At 32.1% G+C, this 24,308-nt stretch overlaps 1 long non-coding RNA gene across 1 annotated transcript; it reads left to right on the top strand.

Moving 5' to 3' along the window:
• Nucleotides 1-308: 308 nt before the first annotated feature.
• LOC133546589 (uncharacterized) lies at nt 309-2,893 on the top strand. The gene is made up of 2 exons (XR_009805242.1): nt 309-882; nt 1,712-2,893. It is a non-coding gene; the product is annotated as an uncharacterized LOC133546589 (long non-coding RNA).
• The last annotated feature ends 21,415 nt before the right edge of the window (nt 2,894-24,308 follow it).

Here is a 24,308-nt window from a genome sequence, read left to right as displayed (position 1 = left end):
CACACACACACACACACACACATTCGTACGCACTGAAACAACTTCCGTACCTCACGAAAACATATTTAAACAGATGGAAAAAACTATCGCAGAACACAGTGTCACGTAGCAACTGGTCTTTACGGTCGTTTGAATCAACAGGTCAGTTTGGGGGACAAAAGGAGGGTTCAGTTTTTACTGACTTCCCATCTGACAGTTTAAATGTTTATGACCGTTTGAATCAACAGGACACGCACGCACACACACACACACGCACGCACACACACACACACACACACACATACACACACACACACACGCACACACACACACACACACACACACACACACACACACACACCATTACCTCTGCTTTACCATGTTATTAGACATTGGTTTAACTCCATTTAAGCATTTAAACGTTAAAAGCATTACACTTGTACGACGATGTAATACCTTTTTTTTTTTTAACAGCCGATGACGACGAAGTGAAAGACGATGAACTTTGCTTAAACGGTCTTACAAAGTTGGAAGATGATTTTCGAGGTGTGTTTAAACCTTCAAATTATTTAATATTATGTGTATTCATTATTTAGTTTCATAGAGGATTTGCCGTAAGATCCTAACGCGATCGTTTTAACACAATCGCAGTCTGGTGAGTCAAATGATTCTCATTTTACAAGAAAAAAAACATGCGGTATACGATACATATATACATATATTTACTTACAGATTTTCCGTTTACATCTCTTGCTCACTGGTCTCCCTTAAAGCTGGCGGGTCCGTCAACGGCCGTTCCAGGCAGAGGAGAAGGCTTGATTGTGCCAAAGACTCCAGACATCGAATCCTTGCTCCGAGGGGAAATCATCGAAAACGACGGTGAATGTCCGACAGGCACCCGCTGTAAGTTTTTCTCGTTTTCTGTAAGCTTTTTAAGATTCTCAGGAGCTTTAAAGAGCTCCTCTCATTCCAATGTCTTTCGCTCAAATGAATTTCGCGCCTAAGGGGAATGGGCGGGGACTGATTCCGGAGGTGGGCGGTTGTTTCCGCCAAGCAACCTTCTGGTTGAAATGGAGTGTGGATCAAGATGGATCCCTACTCTATATTCTTTTATTTAACCCAATGTTTTTTAAATACGTGTATAATGCTTTATATCCTATGGGTTGTGAATTCCATCCTACAATATCTTCCAAGGAACCCAAAGAAATGTTACCACACCTCCCGCTTTATTTATTCTATAGATTGCCTGAACTATTTCATAAACTAAATCTTGTCTTGTTTCTGATGCTATGTTTTTTATGCTCATCAATGCACTGTTGGACTGCGAGCACACAACTACTTTCCTTGCTTTGTTTTCCTCTATCCAGTTAACTGCCATATAAATTGCTACCAATTCCCCCGTAAAAACAGATAGTTTATCACTGATTATTTTATTTAATACTATGTTTCCTTGTGGGATAACTGCTACAGCTCTTACCTTTATTTTTTTTTATATAGTTTTTGATGCATCCGTATATATCATATCTCAATCCATTTTTCTATCCGGTAACTATTTAAATTTCTATTCTTTAGTAATTGCATGTTTTCTTTTGGGTTATCAAACATCCACGGTGGTATTGCAGGCATTGGTACTGTAGGACTAACTTTAATATTGTCAATTTTAACTTTATTACATATGTCTCCTATAATCCACCCAAAACTATTCTTTTTTGTTTTCTCTTTTTCTTGGCAGATTGGTAGCACTGGACAAGTCGGATATCCTTGCTTGGATCCTTTTAAAGTTGCCCGATAAACTGCTGAGAGTTGATCTCTCCTCTTGTCCAAAGGTTTTTCGTTCATTTTTACTTGTAATACTGGCACTAGGGTTGATGTAGTAGCTCCACAACATAACCTTAAAGCCTGTGACTGGATCCGGTCTATTTTCCCAAGTCATGTTTTTGAAGCAGATTGGTAAATAATGCATCCGTAATCAATAACAGATGGAATTAAAGTTATAAATATATACATGTATTGTTTTCAACGTTAACCTATCAGCCCCCCAATCATTACCCCTCAAAGACCTCATTATATTTAACACCTTTTTACTTTTTCCCCTATTTTTTTATTTTCCGGAAGGAACACTCCTGAAGGAATAAATAAAGTACTATCTAATCTAATCTAATCAAATCTATTTTGCTGATGTGGGTTGACTAGTTCATATTTTTATCAAACCATATTCCTAAATATTTAAATACTTGTACCTCTTCTATATTTTCACCTTAGAGTTTTTATTTGGAGCTTGTTTTGTACTTTTGTCTTTGTAAAATGTATGACTTTTGTCTTTCCAACAGAGAATCTTAAACCTCAAGCCGTTCCCCAGTCTTGAACATTATTTACCACTTTGTTAGTTTTTTGATTATTTCTTTTGACTCTAAATAATATACTAGTCTTTCATTAATCTTTTTTTTTTTCCATTACTTTTCCCCAAATTTATAATTTCCTGCCTCTTCTGGGTCTTACCCTGACTTGCATATTGGAATTGTTACCGCTAATTTTCCCCTCTGCCGGTCATTCTCCTTCTTCATATATCCTGTCATATCATTTCAAGACCACTTCTTTGACGATGCCACCTAAGTTTTTGATCATTTGATAACCCGCTAGGTCTTTCCCCGGTGACGTATTTTTAACCTTTTTCAAAATTCGAACCATTTCATTCAAAGAAAATGTCATATCCATAGTGTTGGTAAAGCTATTAACGTTGTCTTCCATCATTTCCCCAATATTTAAACTCATTGTTTTTTCTCTCTTTTGTTTTTCCACATTTCTCAAATTATCATTACTGTGCACTTTAACACATTTTTTTTGCTAAAGGTTCTGCTGTTTCTTTACCCGTGACTACATCTTCTTTAATAAATGTGGCACATCATCCTCTTTACCCTTCATTCCTATCTTTACGAATCGTTATATATCCTTTTATTATAAAGTTTAATTTTGGCTTCAGCCCTGTTTCTTGAATACAAATTATACGTGGTTTAGTTTTCATATTTTTAATATATCCCTTTAATTCATGTTCGGTTGCTATCAAACTTCTGGCATTCCACCGGACCATTAACAGGGTGTTGGAATGTGGTAACATGACTCCGTCACGTCTACTCTCCGTAGTACAGCTTGCACCCGGTACCAAGATAGTTCTTTCAACAACTTTGATGCTGCTTTGACAATTATTTTGATCTTCTCAGTCTTATTTTTACTTTCATTTTGTATCAAAGCTGAGTTGTGCTCTCTGGTTTATTTTGCAAATGAACCGACAGAACATGATCATGTACAAGACTCGCCTACCCACAATGCACTGCAGCCCAACGCTCCTGGTCGGATGTTTTTTTCGGGGTTCATGGAGAGATGCGGTAAAGAGTGGTAGCCAAGACACACGGTCACACACGGTCACACACGGTCACACTCGGCAATTATTTTGACCTGGGGAGCAGATATAGAGGAAAAAATGTGTCTGGGGGGCCGGGATATCTGATTTTCAGGTACAAAAAACTTCACAATGACACAAAATAAACACAACAGTTAAACCTCACACTAAAATCAAGACATTGACTTGTACGTTCAAAAGACAGAATAGAACAAGTCAAGACATGCAATGCCATCTACAAAATGTTATGTAAATGTTAGTCATTACACACGCGGCTATGGTTTTGATGTATTTGTTACAGACATGTTTACGTCAAGTAACATCACATGGTTCCATTTGCACCTTTCAACAAATCTGAAAAGGAATATTAAGAAGTAAAACTTATATTTAATCCTACCTCTTCTCCGAGCACACGGTGACTGTACATACGGGTCGAAAAATGTTGACCTAATTCAGCATTTCTCAAAGTGTGGGGAATAGAGACATGACAGGTGGGGCGCGAGGAAAGGGAGGACATTTTTTATTTTTGATTTTTTTTACTATGCTTTCATTTTCTATACACACTGTAAATCACTTTGTGATTCTGTCTGTGAAATCCGCCGTATAAATAAATGTAAATTACTTATTTTTCCTGTAGGCTTTAAATTTCTCGGCAGGAGCGAAAGTTTGACAGACATAGCAACAGTAACTTTTGCAGGCAGGGCTAAGAGGAACAAACTTTCGCGCGGATGGGTAGCAGGCTAATGTGCGGACCACAATTACACAAAATGGATACATTTGCAACTCGCACCTCAAAGGTCTGCGGAGAAACAAAAATATGACGGGTCTAATCAACCAAAAAGTCAACCTAAAAGAAAATATGGCGAAGGGTATCTTGCTCTTGGATTCACGGCAGCGGAGGTGGGGGCAGAGGAGAGACCCCTGTGTGTTCTTTGTCTAAAACGGCTAGCAGCAGACAGCATCAGGCCCAACAAAGTAAAGAGACAACTCGAGACCACACATGATGTCCAATAAATTGTTTTGTTGGGGCGATGGGGGTAGGTGGGCCTTGAGTCTAAAGTGCTGATGACAGAAAAAAAAAAAAGTTTGAGAAGCCCTGACCTAATTGTACGGATCTCACTTTAAACGGCAAACCGATCATTTAAATGTTTTCACTTTGAATATGAAACGAGGAGTAAAATGTACAATGTACAATATTATCAATTATTTCACAAGGACATGTTTTAAGGATATTGTACAGTATAATTAAATCTAAAATGAATGTGATCACTTTCAGGATCATTTTATTTTTAGCCAGTAAACAACTGTTATGTACTTTTGAATCGGGTTTTAGCTACTGGAAATTTGTGTGGTAGCAATAAATACCCACCAGCGCGATACTTTGCAGTTCCACACTGACCAACCACGCAACAAACTCAAAAGAACTGTACAAGGAAAAAACAATGCAGTGACTTCAAACTGCAAATATAAGGTTTGAGTAAAATATGTAGGTTGGTGTGAATGTTGTCCGTCTATGTTGACCCTGCAATGAGGGGGCGACTTGTCCAGGGTGTACACCTCCTTCCACCCGATTGTAGCTGAGATAGGCGCCAGCGACCCCCACGTCCCCAAAAGGGAATAAGTGGTAGAAAACGAATGTAGGTTCCTACTGTGGAAAGTTCAGTAATACAGAATCATTGTGGCATTATCGTGTCAGTTGGACGCTATATGCGCTAGTCCTCATGGTAAATGTGGTTTTCCTTTTGGGAAAACGCCATCGCTTTGGTTCACTGGTGCGGCCAATATAAACCAAAACTGAAAGTTCTTAAGTGGGGGTTTAAGTAGAGTTTATAAATCTTGTATCTGTGCCACATATAGCCTTATTTCAGTGTCAACAGTCTCCAGCTTACTTGCTACACATGTTTTGGCTCTGCCCATCCCTGTGCAGTTATTGGACCGATATTTTTAATACTTTGTCTGTTGTTGTAATTACCTACTAGGCCTTCTTTGCCTTTATTTGTTGTTGTATCTTTATGTTAGCAATTGGGACTTTTTGAATGAAATTGTCTGTGGCTCCATGTTAACGAAGTTGCCTGTACTATTTGACTGATGCATTTTATTGATTGATTTATTAGCAGTAATTGCACAAAGGCATTCTTCTTCTTTTAGTTTTCTGACAGCACGTAGGCGTTCGCATCAACTTTCGTCTTTTTAACAAATGGGTAAAGGGGGGATGATGTATGCCGTAAAACTAGTTGGCACATTTAATATTTAATAATAATGAATATTGTAAAATTCTATAATTTTTGTTATTTAAAGGGGAAAACCCGATTCAAAAGTACATAACAGTTGTTTACTGGCTAAAAATAAAATGATCCTGAAAGTGATCACATTCATTTTAGATTTAATTATACTGTACAATATCCTTAAAACATGTCCTTGTGAAATAATTGATAATATTGTACATTGTACATTTTACTCCTCGTTTCATATTCAAAGTGAAAACATTTAAATGATCGGTTTGCCGTTTAAAGTGAGATCCGTACAATTAGGTCAGGGCTTCTCAAACTTTTTTTTTTTTCTGTCATCAGCACTTTAGACTCAAGGCCCACCTACCCCCATCGCCCCAACAAAACAATTTATTGGACATCATGTGTGGTCTCGAGTTGTCTCTTTACTTTGTTGGGCCTCAGGCTGTCTGCTGCTAGCCGTTTTAGACAAAGAACACACAGGGGTCTCTCCTCTGCCCCCACCTCCGCTGCCGTGAATCCAAGAGCAAGATACCCTTCGCCATATTTTCTTTTAGGTTGACTTTTTGGTTGATTAGACCCGTCATATTTTTGTTTCTCCGCAGACCTTTGAGGTGCGAGTTGCAAATGTATCCATTTTGTGTAATTGTGGTCCGCACATTAGCCTGCTACCCATCCGCGCGAAAGTTTGTTCCTCTTAGCCCTGCCTGCAAAAGTTACTGTTGCTATGTCTGTCAAACTTTCGCTCCTGCCGAGAAATTTAAAGCCTACAGGAAAAATAAGTAATTTACATTTATTTATACGGCGGATTTCACAGACAGAATCACAAAGTGATTTACAGTGTGTATAGAAAATGAAAGCATAGTAAAAAAAATCAAAAATAAAAAATGTCCTCCCTTTCCTCGCGCCCCACCTGTCATGTCTCTATTCCCCACACTTTGAGAAATGCTGAATTAGGTCAACATTTTTCGACCCGTATGTACAGTCACCGTGTGCTCGGAGAAGAGGTAGGATTAAATATAAGTTTTACTTCTTAATATTCCTTTTCAGATTTGTTGAAAGGTGCAAATGGAACCATGTGATGTTACTTGACGTAAACATGTCTGTAACAAATACATCAAAACCATAGCCGCGTGTGTAATGACTAACATTTACATAACATTTTGTAGATGGCATTGCATGTCTTGACTTGTTCTATTCTGTCTTTTGAACGTACAAGTCAATGTCTTGATTTTAGTGTGAGGTTTAACTGTTGTGTTTATTTTGTGTCATTGTGAAGTTTTTTGTACCTGAAAATCAGATATCCCGGCCCCCCAGACACATTTTTTCCTCTATATCTGCTCCCCAGGTCAAAATAATTGCCGAGTGTGACCGTGTGTGACCGTGTGTGACCGTGTGTGACCGTGTGTCTTGGCTACCACTCTTTACCGCATCTCTCCATGAACCCCGAAAAAAACATCCGACCAGGAGCGTTGGGCTGCAGTGCATTGTGGGTAGGCGAGTCTTGTACATGATCATGTTCTGTCGGTTCATTTGCAAAATAAACCAGAGAGCACAACTCAGCTTTGATACAAAATGAAAGTAAAAATAAGACTGAGAAGATCAAAATAATTGTCAAAGCAGCATCAAAGTTGTTGAAAGAACTATCTTGGTACCGGGTGCAAGCTGTACTACGGAGAGTAGACGTGACGGAGTCATGTTACCACATTCCAACACCCTGTTAATGGTCCGGTGGAATGCCAGAAGTTTGATAGCAACCGAACATGAATTAAAGGGATATATTAAAAATATGAAAACTAAACCACGTATAATTTGTATTCAAGAAACAGGGCTGAAGCCAAAATTAAACTTTATAATAAAAGGATATATAACGATTCGTAAAGATAGGAATGAAGGGTAAAGAGGATGATGTGCCACATTTATTAAAGAAGATGTAGTCACGGGTAAAGAAACAGCAGAACCTTTAGCAAAAAAAATGTGTTAAAGTGCACAGTAATGATAATTTGAGAAATGTGGAAAAACAAAAGAGAGAAAAAACAATGAGTTTAAATATTGGGGAAATGATGGAAGACAACGTTAATAGCTTTACCAACACTATGGATATGACATTTTCTTTGAATGAAATGGTTCGAATTTTGAAAAAGGTTAAAAATACGTCACCGGGGAAAGACCTAGCGGGTTATCAAATGATCAAAAACTTAGGTGGCATCGTCAAAGAAGTGGTCTTGAAATGATATGACAGGATATATGAAGAAGGAGAATGACCGGCAGAGGGGAAAATTAGCGGTAACAATTCCAATATGCAAGTCAGGGTAAGACCCAGAAGAGGCAGGAAATTATAAATTTGGGGAAAAGTAATGGAAAAAAAAAAAGATTAATGAAAGACTAGTATATTATTTAGAGTCAAAAGAAATAATCAAAAAACTAACAAAGTGGTAAATAATGTTCAAGACTGGGGAACGGCTTGAGGTTTAAGATTCTCTGTTGGAAAGACAAAAGTCATACATTTTACAAAGACAAAAGTACAAAACAAGCTCCAAATAAAAACTCTAAGGTGAAAATATAGAAGAGGTACAAGTATTTAAATATTTAGGAATATGGTTTGATAAAAATATGAACTAGTCAACCCACATCAGCAAAATAGATTTGATTAGATTAGATTAGATAGTACTTTATTTATTCCTTCAGGAGTGTTCCTTCCGGAAAATAAAAAAATAGGGGAAAAAGTAAAAAGGTGTTAAATATAATGAGGTCTTTGAGGGGTAATGATTGGGGGGCTGATAGGTTAACGTTGAAAACAATACATGTATATATTTATAACTTTAATTCCATCTGTTATTGATTACGGATGCATTATTTACCAATCTGCTTCAAAAACATGACTTGGGAAAATAGACCGGATCCAGTCACAGGCTTTAAGGTTATGTTGTGGAGCTACTACATCAACCCTAGTGCCAGTATTACAAGTAAAAATGAACGAAAAACCTTTGGACAAGAGGAGAGATCAACTCTCAGCAGTTTATCGGGCAACTTTAAAAGGATCCAAGCAAGGATATCCGACTTGTCCAGTGCTACCAATCTGCCAAGAAAAAGAGAAAACAAAAAAGAATAGTTTTGGGTGGATTATAGGAGACATATGTAATAAAGTTAAAATTGACAATATTAAAGTTAGTCCTACAGTACCAATGCCTGCAATACCACCGTGGATGTTTGATAACCCAAAAGAAAACATGCAATTACTAAAGAATAGAAATTTAAATAGTTACCGGATAGAAAAATGGATTGAGATATGATATATACGGATGCATCAAAAACTATATAAAAAAAAATAAAGGTAAGAGCTGTAGCAGTTATCCCACAAGGAAACATAGTATTAAATAAAATAATCAGTGATAAACTATCTGTTTTTACGGGGGAATTGGTAGCAATTTATATGGCAGTTAACTGGATAGAGGAAAACAAAGCAAGGAAAGTAGTTGTGTGCTCGCAGTCCAACAGTGCATTGATGAGCATAAAAAACATAGCATCAGAAACAAGACAAGATTTAGTTTATGAAATAGTTCAGGCAATCTATAGAATAAATAAAGCGGGAGGTGTGGTAACATTTCTTTGGGTTCCTTGGAAGATATTGTAGGATGGAATTCACAACCCATAGGATATAAAGCATTATACACGTATTTAAAAAACATTGGGTTAAATAAAAGAATATAGAGTAGGGATCCATCTTGATCCACACTCCATTTCAACCAGAAGGTTGCTTGGCGGAAACAACCGCCCACCTCCGGAATCAGTCCCCGCCCATTCCCCTTAGGCGCGAAATTCATTTGAGCGAAAGACATTGGAATGAGAGGAGCTCTTTAAAGCTCCTGAGAATCTTAAAAAGCTTACAGAAAACGAGAAAAACTTACAGCGGGTGCCTGTCGGACATTCACCGTCGTTTTCGATGATTTCCCCTCGGAGCAAGGATTCGATGTCTGGAGTCTTTGGCACAATCAAGCCTTCTCCTCTGCCTGGAACGGCCGTTGACGGACCCGCCAGCTTTAAGGGAGACCAGTGAGCAAGAGATGTAAACGGAAAATCTGTAAGTAAATATATGTATATATGTATCGTATACCGCATGTTTTTTTTCTTGTAAAATGAGAATCATTTGACTCACCAGACTGCGATTGTGTTAAAACGATCGCGTTAGGATCTTACGGCAAATCCTCTATGAAACTAAATAATGAATACACATAATATTAAATAATTTGAAGGTTTAAACACACCTCGAAAATCATCTTCCAACTTTGTAAGACCGTTTAAGCAAAGTTCATCGTCTTTCACTTCGTCGTCATCGGCTGTTAAAAAAAAAAAAGGTATTACATCGTCGTACAAGTGTAATGCTTTTAACGTTTAAATGCTTAAATGGAGTTAAACCAATGTCTAATAACATGGTAAAGCAGAGGTAATGGTGTGTGTGTGTGTGTGTGTGTGTGTGTGTGTGTGTGTGTGTGTGTGCGTGTGTGTGTGTGTGTATGTGTGTGTGTGTGTGTGTGTGTGCGTGCGTGTGTGTGTGTGTGCGTGCGTGTCCTGTTGATTCAAACGGTCATAAACATTTAAACTGTCAGATGGGAAGTCAGTAAAAACTGAACCCTCCTTTTGTCCCCCAAACTGACCTGTTGATTCAAACGACCGTAAAGACCAGTTGCTACGTGACACTGTGTTCTGCGATAGTTTTTTCCATCTGTTTAAATATGTTTTCGTGAGGTACGGAAGTTGTTTCAGTGCGTACGAATGTGTGTGTGTGTGTGTGTGTGTGTGTGTGTGTGTGTGTGTGTGTGTGTGTGTGTGTGTGTGTGTGTGTGTGCGTGTGTGTGTGTGTGTGTGTGTGTGTGTGTGTGTGTGTGTGTGTGTGTGTGTGTGTGTGTGTGCGTGTGTGTGTGCGTGTGTGTGCGTGTGTGCGTGTCCACATCTCCACACGTAACAAAAACTTCCCAATCCACGATAGATAACGATGAAAATATCGAGAAAGGGCTTCCGTCTCTTCTTTCTTTTAGCTGAAATAAGCAGATATCCCCCATTTCGTATCTGAATACAAATCCAAAAGATCCCTCCCCTTCCAAATCCCATTTCTCACGCAAAGATTCGGTCGGCGGCATCTGAATACGATTTAGAAACACTCGACTTTTTTGCGGAGCGTCAATGTAAGTTTTATTATTTTTATAAATCGAAACAGGCGTTTCACTAATCATGACCGAATCGAACAAAGTCTTTACGCTAACGTATAAAGCTCCAAATAATGACTAAGCCTTACACCGCCCTTTTGTACCCCTCCTCTGCGTGTGTGTGTGTGTGTGTGTGTGTGTGTGTGTGTGTGTGTGTGTGTGTGTGTGTGTGTGTGTGTGAAGTGCGTGCGTGTCCACATCTCCACACGTAACATTCCCAACCATCAATACATCGAAATCTGGAAGTTGTTTCAAACGATCGTAAACATTTAAACTATCAAATATATGGTCACATGCTGCTCAGATGACATTGCTTTCTTAAAAAAACTGATCCCTCCTCTGTTCCCTGTCAGGTCTTAACTCCACCCTCTTCCTGGTTTAACCACTCCCACCGCAGGTCTTAACTCTGCCCTCTTTCTGTTTAAAACTCCACCCTCTTCCTGGTTTAACCACTCCCACCGCAGGTCTTAACTCCACCCTCTTCCGGGTAAGCCACACCCACTTGACCTTGACATTTGAACCTGACATTTGAACCTGACCTTTAACCTTGACCTTTAACCTTGACCCCTCATAAATCATTAACCTTTGAACTTGACCCCTCATAAATCATTGACCTTTGACCTTGAGGGTCATAAATCATTGTTTTATGGGGGGTCATAAATCACTTTTGACTAAAGGTAGGGACTTAAATTCTCTTCTGTCCATAAAAGTTATGAACAGAATCGGTGACAAAGGACAGCCTTGGCGGAGTCCAACCCTCACTGGAAATGTGTTCGACTTACTGCCGGCAATGCGGACCAAGCTCTGGCACTGATCGTACAGGGAACGGACCGCCACAATAAGAAAGTCCGATACCCCATACTCTCTGAGCACTCCCCACAGGACTTCCCGAGGGACACGGTCGAATGCCTTCTCCAAGTCCACAAAGCACATGTAGACTGGTTGGGCAAACTCCCATGCACCCTCAAGAACCCTGCCGAGAGTATAGAGCTGGTCCACAGTTCCACGACCAGGACGAAAACCACACTGTTCCTCCTGAATCCGAGGTTCGACTATCCGACGTAGCCTCCTCTCCAGTACACCTGAATAAACCTTACCGGGAAGGCTGAGGAGTGTGATCCCACGATAGTTGGAACACACCCTCCGGTCCCCCTTCTTAAAGAGAGGAACCACCACTCCGGTCTGCCAATCCAGAGGTACCGCCCCCGATGTCCACGCGATGCTGCAAAGTCTTGTCAACCAAGACAGCCCCACAGCATCCAGAGCCTTAAGGAACTCCGGGCGGATCTCGTCCACCCCTGGGGCCTTGCCACCGAGGAGCTTTTTAACTACCTCAGCGACCTCAGCCCCAGAAATAGGAGAGACCACCACAGATTCCCCAGGCACTGCTTCCTCATAGGAAGACGTGTTGGTGGGATTGAGGAGGTCTTCGAAGTATTCCTTCCACCTATCCACAACATCCGCAGTCGAGGTCAGCAGAACACCATCCGCACCATACACGGTGTTGATAGTGCACTGCTTCCCCTTCCTGTGGCGGCGGACGGTGGTCCAGAATCGCTTCGAAGCCGTCCGGAAGTCGTTTTCCATGGCTTCCCCGAACTCTTCCCATGTCCGAGTTTTTGCCTCCGCGACCGCTGAAGCTGCACACCGCTTGGCCTGTCGGTACCTGTCCACTGCCTCCGGAGTCCTATGAGCCAAAAGGACCCGATAGGACTCCTTCTTCAGCTTGACGGCATCCCTCACCGCTGGTGTCCACCAAGGGGTTTTAGGATTGCCGCCCCGACAGGCACCAACTACCTTACGGCCACAGCTCCGATCTGCCGCCTCGACAATAGAGGTGCGGAACATGGTCCACTCGGACTCAATGTCCAGCACCTCCCTCGTGACATGTTCAAAGTTCTTCCGGAGGTGGGAATTGAAACTTTGTCTGACAGGAGACTCTGCCAGACGTTCCCAGCAGACCCTCACAATGCGCTTGGGCCTGCCAGGTCTGTCCGGCATCCTCCCCCACCATCGCAGCCAACTCACCACCAGGTGGTGATCGGTAGAAAGCTCCGCCCCTCTCTTCACCCGAGTGTCCATAACATGAGGCCGCAAATCCGATGACACAACTACAAAGTCGATCATGGAACTGCGGCCTAGGGTGTCCTGGTGCCAAGTGCACATATGGACACCCTTATGTTTGAACATGGTGTTTGTTATGGACAAACTGTGACGAGCACAAAAGTCCAATAACAAAACACCACTCGGGTTCAGATCCGGGCGGCCATTCTTCCCAATCACGCCTCTCCAGGTTTCACTGTCGTTGCCAACGTGAGCGTTGAAGTCTCCCAGTAGGACAAGGGAATCACCCGGGGGAGCACTTTCCAGTACTCCCTCGAGCGTTCCCAAAAAGGGTGGGTACTCTGAACTGCTGTTTGGTGCATAAGCACAAACAACAGTCAGGACCCGTCCCCCCACCCGAAGGCGGAGGGAGGCTACCCTTTCGTCCACCGGGTTGAACTCCAACGTACAGGCTTTGAGCCGGGGGGAAACAAGAATTGCCACCCCAGCCCGTCGCCTCTCACTGCCGGCAACGCCAGAGTGGAAGAGGGTCCAATCCCTCTCGAGAGAAGTGGTTCCAGAGCCCTTGCTGTGCGTCGAAGTGAGTCCGACTATATCCAGCCGGAATTTCTCGACTTCGCGCACTAGCTCAGGCTCTTTCCCCCCCAGTGACGTGACGTTCCACGTCCCAAGAGCTAGCTTCTGTAGCCGAGGATCGGACCGCCAAGTGCCCTGCCTTCGGCTGTCGCCCAGCTCATAATGCACCCGACCTCTATGGCCCCTGCTATGGGTGGTGAGCCCATTGGAGGGGTGACCCACGTTGCCTCTTCGGGCTGTGCCCGGCCGGGCCCCATGGGAACAGGCCCGGCCACCAGGCGCTCGCCATCGTGCCCCACCTCCGGGCCTGGCTCCAGAGGGGGGCCCCGGTGACCCGCGTCCGGGCGAGGGAAATCTGGGTCCATGATGTTTCTTCTTCTATGTTTAGTGTATTAAAATTAAATACATGTTTTTGTATTAATATTAAATACATGTTTAGTGTATAAATATTAAATACATGTTCAGTGTATTAATATTAAATACATGTTTAGTGTATAAATATAAGTGTATGAGAAACCAAACTTAAAAAAAAAATAAAAGAAACAAAAAAAAAGGAAAAAGAGAGAGAGAGAGAGACGGAGAGGACCGGGCATATTAAGAGGAAACGTGCGCCCTCCTGTGGACTTCTGCCGCAACTGCACACATAAAGAAATTCATTATTTCCAAGTGTGCCTTATTTAGAGGATAATAAATACATGTTTACTGTATGAATATTAAATATATGATTAGTATATAATTACATATATGTTTGGTATATGATTATTAAATACATGTTCAGTGTATTAATATTAAATACATGTTTAGTGTATGAATATTAAATACATGTTTAGTGTATGAATATTAAATACATGTTTAGTGTATGAATATTAAATACATGTTTGTGTATAAATATTAAATACATGTTTAGTGTATCAATATTAAATATATGTTTAGTTTATTAAACTTAAATACATGTTTTTGTATTAATATTAAATACATGTTTAGTGTATAAATATTTAATACATGTTTACTGTATTAATATTAAATACATATTTAGTGTATAAATAATAACTACATGTTTAGTGTATGAATATTAAATACAAGTTTAGTGTATAAATATTAAATACATGTTTAGTGTATTAATATTAAATATGTGTTTACTTTATTAAAATTAAATAAATGTTTTTGTATTCATATTAAATACATGTTTAGTGTATAAATATTAAATACAGGTTTAGTGTATTAATATTAAATACATGTTTAGTGTATGAATAATAACTACAGGTTTAGTGTATAAATATTAAATACATATTTAGTGTATGAATGTTAAATACATGTTTAGTTTATGTATATTAAATACATGTTTAGTGTATTAATATTAAATATATATTTAGTTGATTAAAATTAAATACATGTTTTGTATTAATATTAAATACATGTTTAGTGTATAAATATTAAATACATGTTTAGTGTATTAATATTAAATACATGTTTAGTGTATGAATATTAAATACATGTTTAGTGTATTAATATTAAATACATGTTTAGTGTATTAATATTAAATACACTTTTAGTGTATAAATAGTAAATACACGTTTAGTGTAACAATATTAAATACATGTTTAGTGTATTAATATTAAATATATGTTTAGTTTATTAAAATTAAATACATGTTTTTGTATTAATATTAAATACATATTAAGTGTAAGAATAATAACTACATGTTTATTGAATGAATATTAAATACATGTTTAGTGTATTAATATTAAATATGTGTTTAGTTTATTAAAATTAAATAAATGTTTTTGTATTAATATTAAATACATGTTTAGTGTATTGATATTAAATATATGTTTAGTTTATTAAAATTAAATACACGTTTTTGTATTAATATTAAATACATGTTTAGTGTATTAATATTAAATACATGTTTAGTGTATTAATATTAAATACATGTTTAGTGTATAATGTTAAATACATGTTTAGTGTATAAATATTAAATATATGTTTAGTTTATTAAACTTAAATACATGTTTTGTATTAATATTAAATGCATGTTTAGTGTATGAATTTTAAATACACGTTTAGTGTATAAATAATAACTACATGTTTAGTGTATGAATATTAAATATATGTTTAGTGTATAAATGTTAAATACATGTTTAGTTTATGAATATTAAATACATGTTTAGTGTATAAATATTAAATACATGTTTAGTGTATTGATATTAAATACATGTTTAGTGTATGAATATTAAATACATGTTTAGTGTATAAATATTAAATACATGTTTAGTGTATTAATATTAAATACATGTTTAGTGTATTAATATTAAATACACTTTTAGTGTATAAATATTAAATACACGGTTAGAGTAAAAATATTAAATACATGTTTAGTGTATTAATATTAAATATATGATTAGTTTATTAAAATTAAATAAATGTTTTTGTATTAATATTAAATACGTATTAAATGTAAGAATAATAACTACATGTTTATTGAATGAATATTAAATAAATGTTTAGTGTATGAATATTTAATACATTTTTAGTGCATTAATATTAAATATATGTTTAGTTTATTAAAATTGAATACATGTTTTTGTACTAATATTAAATAAATGTTTACTGTATTAATATTAAATACATGTTTAGTGTATTAATATTAGATACATGTTTAGTGTATAAATATAAGTGTATGAGAAACCAAACTTATGTAAAAAAAAAATAAAAGAAACAAAAAAAAAGGAAAAAGAGAGAGAGAGAGAGAGATGGAGAGAGACGGAGAGGACCGGACTTATTAAGAGGGAACGTGCGCCCTCCTGTGGAGTTTTGCCGCAACTGCACACATAAAGAAATTCATTATTTCCAAGTGTGCCTTATTTAGAGGATAATAAATACATGTTTACTCTATGAATATTAAATATATGATTAGTATATGATTATATATACGTTTAGTATATGATTATTAAATACATGTTCAGTGTATTAATATTAAATACATGTTTAGTGTATGAATATTAAATACATGTTTAGTGTATAAATATTAAATACATGTTTACTGTATGAAAATTAAATATATGATTAGTGTATAATTACATATACGTTTAGTATATGATTATTACATACATAATCAGTGTATTAATATTAAATACATAATCAGTGTATTAATATTAAATACATGTTTAGTGTATGAATATTAAATACATGTTTAGTGTAAAAATATTAAATACATGTTTAATGTATGAATATTAAATACATGTTTAGTGTATGAATATTAAATACATGTTTGTGTATATATATTAAATATATGTTTAGTGTATTAATATTAAATATATGTTTAGTTTATTAAACTTAAATACATGTTTTTGTATTAATATTAAATACATGTTTAGTGTATAAATATTAAATACAGGTATAGTGGATAAATAATAAATAAATATTTAGTGTATTAATATTAAATACATGTTTAGTGTATACATATTAAATAAATGTTTAGTGTATAAATATTAAATACATGTTTAGTGTATTAATATTAAATATGTGTTTACTTTATTAAAATTAAATAAATGTTTTTGTATTAATATTAAATACATGTTTAGTGTATAAATATTAAATATATGTTTAGTTTATTAAAATTAAATACATGTTTTTGTATTAATATTAAATACATGTTTAGTTTATTAATATTAAATATATGTTTAGTTTATTAAAATTAAATACATGTTTTTGTACTAATATTAAATACATGTTTAGTGTATTAATATTAAATACATGTTTAGTGTATTAATATTAAATACATGTTTAGTGTATAAATATAAGTGTATGAGAAACCAAACTTATGTAAAAAAAAATAAAAGAAACAAAAAAAAAGGAAAAAGAGAGAGAGAGAGAGACGGAGAGAGACGGAGAGGACCGGACTTATTAAGAGGGAACGTGCGCCCTCCTGTGGAGTTTTGCCGCAACTGCACACATAAAGAAATTCATTATTTCCAAGTGTGCCTTATTTAGAGGATAATAAATACATGTTTACTGTATGAATATTAAATATATGATTAGTATATGATTACATATACGTTTAGTATATGATTATTAAATACATGTTCAGTGTATTAATATTAAATACATGTTTAGTGTATGAATATTAAATACATGTTTAGTGTATAAATATTAAATACATGTTTAGTGTATGAATATTAAATACATGTTTAGTGTATGAATATTAAATACATGTTTAATGTATGAATATTAAATACATGTTTAGTGTATAAATATTAAATACATATTTCGTGTACGAATATTAAATACATGTTTAGTGTATAAATATTAAATGCATGTTTAGTGTATTAATATTAAATACATGTTTAGTGTATGAATATTAAATACATGTTTAGTGTATGAATATTAAATACATGTTTAGTGTATGAATATTCAATACATGTTTACTGTATAAATATTAAAAACATGTTTAGTGTATTAATATTAAATATATGTTTAGTTTATTAAACTTAAATACATGTTTTTGTATTAATATTAAATACATGTTTAGTGTATGAATATTAAATACACGTTTAGTGTATGAATATTAAATACATGTTTAGTTTATGAATAGTAAATACATGTTTATTGGATATATAATAAATACATATTTAGTTTATTAATATTAAATACATCTTTAGTGTATGAATATTAAATACATGTTTAGTGTATTAATATTAAATACATGTTTAGTGTATAAATAATAACTACATGTTTAGTGTATGAATATTAAATACATGTTTAGTGTATAAATATTAAATACATGTTTAGTGTATGAATATTAAATACATGTTTAGTGTATAAATATTAAATACATGTTTAGTTTATTAATATTAAATATATGTTTAGTTTATTAAAATTAAATACATGTTTTTGTATAAATATTAAATACATGTTTAGTGTATGAATGTTAAATACATGTTTAGTTTATGAATATTAAATACATGTTTAGTGTATTAATATTAAATATATATTTAGTTTATTAAAATTAAATACATGTTTTGTATTAATATTAAATACATGTTTAGTGTATGAATATTAAATACATGTTTAGTGTATTAATATTAAATACATGTTTAGTGTATGAATATTAAATACGTGTTTAGTGTATAAATATTAAATACATGTTTAGTGTATTAATATTAAATACACTTTTAGTGTATAAATATTAAATACACATTTAGTGTAAAAATATTAAATACATGTTTAGTGTATTAATATTAAGTACATGTTTAGTGTATAAATATAAGTGTATGAGAAACCAAACTTATGTAAAAAAAAATAAAAGAAACAAAAAAAAGGAAAAAGAGAGAGAGAGAGAGAGACGGAGAGGACCGGACTTATTAAGAGGGAACTTGCGCCCTCCTGTGGACTTCTGCCGCAACTGCACACATAAAGAAATTCATTATTTCCAAGTGTGCCTTATTTAGAGGATAATAAATACATGTTTACTGTATGAATATTAAATATATGATTAGTATATGATTACATATACGTTTAGTATATGATTATTAAATGCATGTTCAGTGTATTAATATTAAATACATGTTTAGTGTATGAATATTAAATACATGTTTAGTGTATAAATATTAAATACATGTTTAGTGTATGAATATTAAATACATGTTTAGTGTATTAACATTAAATCAATGTTTAGTGTATAAATGTTAAATACATGTTTAGTGTATAAATAATAACTACATGTTTAGTGTATAAATATTAAATACATGTTTAGTGTATTAATATTAAATACATGTTTAGTGTATGAATATTAAATACATGTTTAGTGTATAAATATTAAATACATGTTTAGTGTATTAATATTAAATACATGTTTAGTGTATAAATGTTAAATACATGTTTAGTGTATAAATAATAACTACATGTTTAGTGTATGAATATTAAATACATGTTAAGTGTATTCATATTAAATATATGTTTAGTTTATTAAAATTAAATACATATTTTGTATTAATATTAAATACATGTTTAGTGTATTAATATTAAAAACAAGATTAGTGTATAAATGTTAAATACATGTTTAGTGTATGAATATTAAATACATGTTTAGTGTATTAATATTAAATATATGTTTAGTTTATTAAAATTAAATACATGTTTTTGTATTAATATTAAATGCATGTTTAGTGTATTAATATTAAATACATGTTTAGTGTATAAATGTTAAACACATGTTTAGTGTATGAATATTAAATACATGTTTAGTGTATTAATATTAAATATGTTTAGTTTATTAAAATTAAATACATGTTTTTGTATTAATATTAAATACATGTTTAGTGTATAAATATTAAATACATGTTTAGTGTATTAATATCAAATACATGTTTAGTGTATAAATATAAGTGTATGAAAAACCAAACTTATGTAAAAAAAAAATAAAAGAAACAAAAAAAAGGAAAAAGAGAGAGAGAGAGACGGAGAGGACCGGACTTATTAAGAGGGAATGTGCGCCCTCCTGTGGACTTCTGCCGCAACTGCACACATAAAGAAATTCATTATTTCCAAGTGTGCCTTATTTAGAGGATAATAAATACATGTTTACTGTATGAATATTAAATACATGTTTAGTGTATAAATATTTAATACATGTTTACTGTATTAATATTAAATACATGTTTAGTGTATAAATAATAACTACATGTTTAGTGTATGAATATTAAATACATGTTTAGTGTATAAATATTAAATACATGTTTCGTGTATTAATATTTAATACATGTTTCGTGTATGAATATTAAATACATGTTTATTGTATAAATATTAAATACATGTTAAGTGTATGAATATTAAATACATATTTAGTGTATAAATATTAAATACATGATTAGTGTATTAATATTGAATACATGATTAGTGTATGAATATTAAATACATGTTTAGTGTATGAATATTAAATACATGTTTAGTGTATAAATATTAAATACATGTTTAGTGTATGAATATTAAATACATGTTTTGTGTATGAATATAAAATACATGTTTAGTGTATTAATATTAAATATATGTTTAGTTTATTAAAATTAAATACATGTTTTTGTATTAATATTAAATACATGTTTAGTGTATTAATATTAAATAAATGTTTAGTGTATGAATGTTAAATACATGTTTCGTGTATGAATATTAAATACATGTTTAGTGTATTCATATTAAATATGTTTAGTGTATGAATATTAAATACATGTTTAGTGTATTCATATTAAATATGTTTAGTTTATTAAAATTAAATAGATGTTTTTGTATTAATATTAAATACATGTTTAGTGTTTTAATATTAAATACATGTTTAGTGTATAAATATTTAATACATGTTTACTATATTAATATTAAATACATGTTTAGTGTATAAATATTAAATACATGTTTAGTGTATAAATATAAATATATGTTTAGTTTATTAAAATTAAATACATGTTTTTGTATTAATATTAAATACATGTTTAGTGTTTTTATATTAAATACATGTTTAGTGTATAATTATTTAATACATGTTTACTGTACTAATATTAAATACATGTTTAGTGTATAAATAATAACTACATAATTAGAGTATGAATATTAAATACATGTTTAGTGTATAAATATTAAATACATATTTAGTGTATTAATATTAAATATATGTTTAGTTTATTAAAATTAAATACATGTTTTTGTATTAATATTAAATACATATTAAGTGTAAGAATAATAAATACATGTTTATTGTATGAATATTAAATACTTGTTTAGTGTATAAATAATAACTACATGTTTAGTGTATGAATATTAAATACATGTTTAGTGTATAAATATTAAATACATGTTTAGTGTATGAATATTAAATACATGTTTAGTGTATTAATATTAAATATGTTTAGTTTATGAATATTAAATACATGTTTAGTGTATTAATATTAAATACATGTTTAGTGTATAAATAATAACTACATATTTAGTGTATGAATATTAAATACATGTTTAGTGTATTAATTTTAAATAGATGTTTAGCGTATTAATATTAAATATATGTTTAGTTATTTAAATAAATACATATTTTTGTATTAATATTAAATACATGTTTAGTGTATGAATGTTAAATACATGTTTAGTGTATAAATATTAAATATATGTTTAGTTTATTAAAATTAAATCAATGTTTAGTGTATAAATATTAAATACATGTTTAGTGTATAAATATTAAATATATGTTTCGTGTATGAATATTAAATACATGTTTAGTGTATAAATAATAACTACATGTTTAGTGTATGAATATTAAATATATGTTTAGTTTATTAAAATTAAATACATGTTTTTGTATTAATATTAAATACATGTTTAGTGTATTAATATTAAATACATGTTTAGTGTATAAATGTTAAATACATGTTTAGTGTATGAATATTAAATACATCAATTCATCCATTTTCTACCGCTTATTCCCTTTTTGGGGTCGCGGGGGGCGCTGGCGCCTATCTCAGCTACAATCGGGCGGAAGGCGGGGTACACCCTGGACAAGTCGCCACCTCATCGCATATTAAATACATGTTTAGTGTATTAATATTAAATATGTTTAGTTTATTCAAATTAAATGTTTTTGTATTAATATTAAATACATGTTTATTGTATAAATATTAAATACATGTTTAGTGTATTAATATTAAATACATGTTTAGTGTATAAATATAAGTGTATGAAAAACCAAACTTATGTAAAAAAAAAATAAAAGAAACAAAAAAAAGGAAAAAGAGAGAGAGAGAGACGGAGAGGACCGGACTTATTAAGAGGGAACGTGCGCCCTCCTGTGGACTTCTGCCGCAACTGCACACATAAAGAAATTCATTATTTCCAAGTGTGCCTTATTTAGAGGATAATAAATACATGTTTACTGTATGAATATTAAATACATGTTTAGTGTATAAATATTTAATACATGTTTACTGTATTAATATTAAATACATTTTTAGTGTATAAATAATAACTACATGTTTAGTGTATGAATATTAAATACATGTTTAGTGTATACATATTAAATACATGTTTCGTGTATGAATATTAAATACATGTTTCGTGTATGAATATTAAATACATGTTTATTGTATAAATATTAAATACATGTTAAGTGTATGAATATTAAATACATATTTAGTGTATAAATAATAACTACATAGTTAGTGTATGAATATTAAATACATGTTTAGTGTATTAATATTAAATACATGTTTAGTGTATTAATATTAAATATACGTTTAGTTTATTAAAATTAAATACATGTTTTTGTATTAATATTAAATACATGTTTAGTGTATAAATATTAAATACATGTTTAGTGTATTAATATTAAATATACGTTTAGTTTATTAAAATTAAATACATGTTTTTGTATTAATATTAAATACATGTTTAGTGTATAAATATTAAATACATGTTTAGTGTATGAATATTAAATACATGTTTAGTGTATGAATGTTAAATACATGTTTAGTGTATAGATATTAAATATATGTTTAGTTTATTAAAATTAAATGCATGTTTTTGTATTAATATTAAATACATGTTTAGTGTATTAATATTAAATACATGTTTAGTGTATTAATATTTAATACGTGTTTAGTGTATAAATATTAAATACATGTTTATTGTATAAATAATAACTACATGTTTAGTGTATGAATATTAAATACATGTTTAGTGTATAAATATTAAATACATGTTTAGTGTATTAATATTAAATACATGTTTAGTGTATAAATGATAACTACATATTTAGTGTATGAATATTAAATACATGTTTAGTGTATAAATATTAAATACATGTTTAGTGTATTAATATTAAATATATGTTTAGTTTATTAAAATAGATACATATTTTTGTATTAATATTAAATACATGTTTAGTGTATTAATATTAAATACATGTTTAGTGTATAAATGTTAAATACATGTTTAGTGTATAAATAATAACTACATGTTTAGTGTATGAATATTAAATACATGTTTAGTGTATTCATATTAAATACATGTTTAGTGTATTAATATGAAATATATGTTTAGTTTATTAAAATTAAATACATGTTTAGTGTATTAATATTAAATACATGTTTAGTGTATGAATATTAAATACATGTTTATTGTATAAATATTAAATACACTTTTAGTGTATAAATATTAAATACACGTTTAGTGTAAAAATATTAAATACATGTTTAGTGTATTAATATTAAATATATGTTTACTGTATTAATATTAAATACATGTTTCGTGTGTTAATATTAAATACATGTTTATTGTATGAATATTAAATACATGATTAGTGTATTAATATTAAATACATGATTAGTGTATGAATATTAAATACATGTTTAGTGTATGAATATTAAATACATGTTTAGTGTATAAATAATAACTACATATTTAGTGTATGAATATTAAATACATGTTTAGTGTATTAATATTAAATACATGTTTAGTATATAAATAATAACTACATGTTTAGTGTATGAATATTAAATACATGTTTAGTGTATTCATATTAAATACATGTTTAGTGTATTGATATTAAATATATATTTAGTTTATTAAAATTAAATACATGTTTTTGTATTAATATTAAATACATGTTTAGTGTATAAATAAATAATGATAAATGGGTTGTACTTGTATAGCGCTTTTCTACCTTCAAGGTACTCAAAGCGCTTTGATATTACTTCCACATTTACCCATTCACACACACATTCACACACTGATGGAAGGAGCTGCCATGCAAGGCGCCAACCAGCACCCATCAGGAGCAAGGGTGAAGTGTCTTGCTCAGGACACAACGGACGTGACGAGGTT

The sequence above is a fragment of the Nerophis ophidion genome, unplaced genomic scaffold (assembly GCF_033978795.1).
Source record: "Nerophis ophidion isolate RoL-2023_Sa unplaced genomic scaffold, RoL_Noph_v1.0 HiC_scaffold_33, whole genome shotgun sequence".
In the NCBI taxonomy this organism is placed as follows: Eukaryota; Metazoa; Chordata; class Actinopteri; order Syngnathiformes; family Syngnathidae; genus Nerophis; species Nerophis ophidion.
The sequence above is the reverse complement of the archived record's forward strand: the minus strand, read 5'-3'. Positions and strand labels throughout refer to the sequence as shown.